Genomic DNA, 6,404 nt, shown 5'->3' on the forward strand with positions numbered 1-6,404 from the left:
GATTTCATTTACGTTGATGCCATACTTCCTGGAGTTTTCAGCTTGGGGTGTACACTACCAGGAATGATTAAAATGTTCAGTGCATCCAAAGTGAAAGGATTGGAAGTGCATGTGTTTAAAATATGATAAAATTGTCAACATCCTAGACACAGTATCTGCCAATTAACGTCAAACACCACCAAGAAAAGGGCTTCTTCCAACCCACTAGACAAGCCATAAAAGATGGTCTCTAAAATGCCCCAGTGATTGCCCCAATGCTATTTTGCTACAGAGAAAATGCATGGTCAGGTAACTGTGATGTCCTTTTATCTACCATCTTGCGCCTCGCCCACCAAATCTACCCAGGCTAGTTGAAGCTCTAAGAGCAATGGAAATAAAATGGACACAATCAGGTTATCAACAACTGTGCATTTTGTAACAAACCAATGGATGTCTTAATGGAGCATCTTCAGGTAAACAAGGATCTTATACTGAAGCAATGTACACAAAACTTCCCCCTACATGAATTGTAGCCTACAAAACAAGCATCATTAGCTGAAGAGGTTTATCGAACCCATATACTTTAACTCATAATTCATCAAAGGGCAAGGAATGTTATTAAAAGTTACAACCCTGTGCTATTATTGATTGAATTTGCTACAGAATGATGAAAGGTCAGTAATAGAATAATCATTTCTACTGTGCATTTATCCCTCATGTAAAATACTGGCTTGAGAAACAAAAGCTTACATCACATAGGAAATTTATCACAGAAGAAACCGGCTTATTGTTTAAAAAGAATCTTCAGTAAACTAATGGGTCCACAATCGGAGAAGTAGGATAGTGCCTTTCTTCAAAAAGTGGAAGAGATAATACTCTGGTCCAACCTTGACCCAAATGAACAATTTGGTATTGAACTATTTCAGCAGCAGGCTGTAGATGTGTTAGGTAATATTAAGTTCAAAATCAACATGTGATCAGAATCAGATTAAGTACATTCAGGTAGTTTTTTATATACTTAAGTCTTCTTTTTCTCTTCCACACTCTGTGGGAAAAAAGGAACTCAGTGAATCAAAATGAAATGGAGAATTGAGGAAAAGCACAACCACATGGCCTACTGAGATGCCAGTGGTGTTCATGCTTATTGGGAAAGGCTGAATTCAGGTCCACCACACTATTTTCCCATTTAGAGCATTGTATGAAGCTTGGTCCTATACATTATTGAGTTTGAGTTCCACAATAGTTCTGCGATAATGTGGATACATGCACTAAGGAACAGTATTAAGATCTATGTCTTACTGTGGGTTGCACCAAGAAGTTTGAAAGCCACTGCTTTCAGCCATTTTGAATGTTTCTGGCTATTACTTGCAGCCCAAAGCAGTCACTTTGCTAAGCACATTATACTATCTCATTTAATCTTAATTCTGTCAGTTAAGTGTTATTACCCCCATTTTAAAGTGGAGAAAACTAAAGCTTGGAAAGATTAAGTTGCCCAAGATAACAAAATTAGTATTACAATATGAAGCAGGAATTTGAATGTAGGTTTATGGGGTTCTAAAGCCCATGCTCTTAATCATTATATCAGACAACCTCCTAATATAAGACAAGACACATTTTACTTCAGGTTTGCTGTGGGCTAGACATTAAGCCAAAAGCTTTTCCTACATTACCTTGCTTAAGCCTTTCCAACAACTTTAGGAAATTGATTTCACTATCTGCATTTTATAGATGAGGAAATAGGCGTACAGAGATCGTTTAAGTAACTTCTCCAAGGTCAGCCAGCTAGTAAACGGCAGAGGGGATTTGAACCTAATTCAGTCTGACGCGACAGAATTTCCACTATACCATGCTGCCTTTCAAAGGGCAAATCCAGGTTTTGTGGAGCCTAAAGTTTATACATTTTGGGGTAAGAGACAACGTTTTGGGTACAAAATTATTTGTAGAAAATTAGGTAGAGTCTTGGCAGAGGCCTTGAAGATTATTGCTGGTCACTCCACGACCGTGCCATAGGCTTTTCATTGCACTTGCTTTTTATTTCGTTATTTGTATTATAACTAGCTTTTATGTTCATCAGTCCCTTTTGTGATATGCCTTCCAAATCCCAAAAGGTAAGTAATTTTCCCAAGATCAAAGAACAAGAAATAGTTGTATGAAAAGGGACCATTTCAGTGTGATTCTTTATCTTAAATAGACTTAAAAAATACAACTAAAAGAATTTAAATAAACCAATTACATTCTGTGATAGTAACATGTAAAACCCAAATGCCTTCTGCTGCAGCTTTGCTGCTGACTGTGTGACCTCACTCAAGTTCCATTTTACTTCATTAAGCCTCAGTGTACTCATTTTTAGATTGAGAGGGATTAATTAGTTGATCATTAACTTCCTTTCCAACATGAACATTCTAGAGGCCTAATTGAGCAGAGGAAGGAATAAACTGGTTGCTGCTTGACTGAACTGGTCCATCCATTCAGCTGTAACAGTTGAGCTGTTGGTGAATAGGGCTTTAGAAATTCCAATCAGCTAATTAGGGTCTTTTGTTATAGCAAAGAATTGTACAGGGAGAGTCAGGGACAATCTACTGGAAGTTACAAAGAGGTGGAGGGTCATTGCTCTACAATGCAGCTTTATTGCTTTCTGTTTTTCCCCTGGAGCCTCTTAAAGAAAGCTGGTGGGCAGGAGGAGGGGGAGAGCGAGAGACAGCCTCATCTTCATCCTGCGGAAATCTGCAGACAGCTCTAGTCTCCAGGTGAGCATAGCCCTAAGGGCTTCTCTCAGGATCTGGGCTGCTTTTGTGGATATTATTGGTGGCACCATCCCTCTTGCTTGGAGCTTTCCCCTTCTTTTGGGTGTGGCTGTGAATCGGGGCATGAATGGCCAGAACAGACAGTGGGCATAATTGAGGAAGCGAGAAGTGAGGAGGAAAGAGCCTGACAAATAGTCCTACCCACTCTCAACTGGAGAAAGATAAGGTTCATGAATTTGGAAAGGAGAGCTTTATTTCTCATAAAGGGTTGCAGCCTGCAGGGTGACCTTCTCACAGGCTAGGAAGCATAGCCTCTGGCCACATGCCAGAAACAGACACTTTAAGGGAGGGGCAAAGAGAATAGAAATGTATAATCAACAGGGTAGCCAAATATACATATTCAATAAGCTATAGGAGGAGTTATGAATATTTATGAGAGGAGAAATAGGTGCATGTGCAATTGAGCTTCATGCCCCTTCATTTGACCACTATTCAAAAAATGGCGGCCTCAACATGATCTGAGGGTGAAGTTTTCACCCCCCTGACGTCAAATGATGAAGCCGAGGACATGGAAACCCTTTCTGCACATTCTCTGTGGACTGGCCAAGACCACTCAGTGATTGGTAGTCTCTCATCTGGCGAAAAAAGAGAGGCAGGGTCAGATGGTTGGGTCGTATTAGAAGAGGAGTCTTTTGAAAGGTCTGGTTTCTGTTTAGCCCTTAGGGAAGAAAGCCCAATAGCTTTCTTAGCTATTAACTAAGCTAATCAGCTTAGTTAGCAAGGGATGGGGTTCAACAAGATGTGTCCTACTCCCCCACGTTCTGTTGTTACTGGAAAGAGTCCAGTCTAGATCCCAAGAAAGGGCTCTTGTACCTCATGCAAGAAAGAATTTGGGGCAAGTCCATAAAGTGAAAGCAAGTTTGTTAAGAAAGTAAAGGAATAAAAGAATGACTACTCCATAGGCAGAGCAGTGGTATGGGCTACTCAACTGAGAATACTCATAGTTATTTCTTGATTATATGGTAAACAAAGGGTAGATTATTTATGAGTTTTCCAGGACAGGGGCAGGCGATTCCTGGAACTGAGGGTTCCTTCCACTTGTAGGCCATATAGGGTAAATTCTTGGCATTGCCATGGCATTTGTAAATTGTCATGGCTCTGGTGGGTGTGCCTTTTTAGCATGCTAATTTATTGTAATTAGCATATAATGAGCAATGAGGATGAGGAGAGGTCACTTTTGTCACCCTCTTGGGTTTGGTGGTTTTTGGCCTGTTTCTTTACTGCATCATGTTTTGTCAGCAGGGTTTTTGTAACCTTTATCTTGTGATACCAGGCCTTACCCACCTCCTCTCCCATCCTGTGACTAACAATGTCTGACCTCCTGGGAATGCAGCCCAGTGATCTCAACCTTATTTTATTCAGCTTCTATTCAAGATAGAGTCGCTCTGGTTTGAACACCTCTGACACCATTATGGCGAAGAATTCAGTTTTCAAGTTTACTCTGGGATCCCCTTGGCCAAGAGATGGTTGGTTTGGTCAGGTGGGGGACCCGGAATTTTATTTTTAGTTTACACCACTTACCCTGAACATGTGGATAAAAGCAGCCATGTTGTTCTTGTTGATTCCTAGGATTGAAGTCAAAACCCAAATCTTGGAAATTGCATATTCCTAGTATTTCTAGCATTTTCCTTTGTGAATTGTTAATGATTAATTAAAACTATTAAAAGATAGTTATCATTACTAAAAATAGTAACCACAGAGTGCCTACCATATTCAAGTTGCTTTTCATATGCATTTTTTTGTTATTAAATTATGCAAAGTAGGTATTCCTGTGTCCAATTTGCAGCTAAAGGAAATGAGACTCAGAATTTAAGTAACTTATCCATGGTCACCCAGCCAGTAAATGGCAGTCCTGGAATTTGAACTCACATGTGTATTCCCACCACACCAAATCGTCTCCCAGTTAAATCTCCATTTTCCCGTATTTATTATGCTATTTGATTGCCTTTCAATCCACCAATACAGTGTAAGCTTCTTATAGGAATTATTTCATATGAAGCTTGAAATGGTAATCTGATATAGACCTTTATTTGACATGTATTGGAAAATCCAATAATACAACTGGTAAAAACCAAAAAATCTACTGAGAGAAATATGTTATTGAAAACCAATGATTACAGTCAGACCAGCAGAGAATCCAGACCATAAAAATTGCAAATGGTAGTTGGAGGCAGATCAAGAAAAGGACAGTCTGGCTGGGTAGTAATATTTGCAGCTGTTCCTCTGTGCTGGCAGCCTTTCAAAGCCACAACTATTAAATGTATTAATAAAAGGAACGCTGTGATAGCACCAGTCAGCTGTGCAAAATGAAGTTAAGAGTGATTGACAGAGAAGTAGACTTTAAGCAGCAAATTGCTGAAAAGATCAGCCAGGGGCTGTGAAACATGGAATGATACTTTATGTGGGTTAAAGAGAAAAAGAGTTGATTTGTCCTTGGCTAGACCTATCTTAGGGATCAGTCAATTTTTCCTTGAACTTTTTGGTACAAGAATGATATAGAAGAATAAGGTTAAACTTCTTTAAGTATTACCTGGGTATTGCTCACTACCATAAGGGGATTACCTCTGAGTCTAAATCCTTCCTGTCTTGTTTTATGTAGCTCTTTGCCTTCTATTAGAAAGAGAGGAGACTTATTTTTTTTTATTTATTTTTTTTGAGACGGGCTCGCTCTGTTTCCCAGGCTGGAATGCAGTGGCACAGTTACAGCTCACTGCAGCCTCAACCTCCAGGGCTCAAGCAATCCTTCCACCTCAGCTTCAAGAGTATCTGGGACTACAGGTGCAAGCCACCATGCCCAGCTAATTTTTTTTTTTTTTTTTTGTGGAGGCGGGGTTTCACCATGTTGCCCAGGCTGGGAGACTTACTGTTAAACAATGATATAATGCTGGACTGTATTGGGTAGTGTGATGGTTAATACTGAGTGTCAACTTGATTGGATTGAAGGATACAAAGTAATGATCCTGGGTGTGTCTGTGAGGGTGTTGTCAAAAGAGATTAACATATGAGTCAGTGGGCTAGGGAAGGCAGATCCACCCTTAATCTGGTGGATCAATCTAATCAGCTGCCAGTGAATATAAAACAGGCAGAAAAACATGAAAGAGGGAGACAGGCCTAGCCTCCCAGCCTACATCTTTCTCCCATGCTGGATGCTTCCTGCCCTTGAACATAGGATTCCAAGTTCTTCAGTTTGGGAACTCAGACTGGCTCTCCTTGCTCCTCAGCTTGCAGACAGCCTATTGTGGGAACTTGTGAATGTGTAAGTTAACACTTAATAATATATATATTCCTATTCTGTCCCTCTAAGAGAACCCTGACTAATACAGGTAATACAGGTAGGGTCCTCTGAGTTTCAGAAAGCAGTTCAGTGTTGCCTTTCAAGAAGAGTGTTACCATTGTCTATCCTCCATTTGTTCAAGGAGACTGCATTTGCTCATGGCAGACATGGCTAATCAATCACAGTTCTAATCCTCATTGAGACTCTGAGTATTTTTCATTACAGCAATCCAGACAGCTTGACCATCTGAAGTTGGCACTTGTGAAAACACAAGAACCTCATGTTTATTTTATCCACAACCATACACATACCACTTAGCTTACAGTTATGTAATAATTGTTGAGTTA

This window comes from Symphalangus syndactylus, chromosome 9, assembly GCF_028878055.3.
Source record: "Symphalangus syndactylus isolate Jambi chromosome 9, NHGRI_mSymSyn1-v2.1_pri, whole genome shotgun sequence".
NCBI lineage: Eukaryota > Metazoa > Chordata > Mammalia > Primates > Hylobatidae > Symphalangus > Symphalangus syndactylus.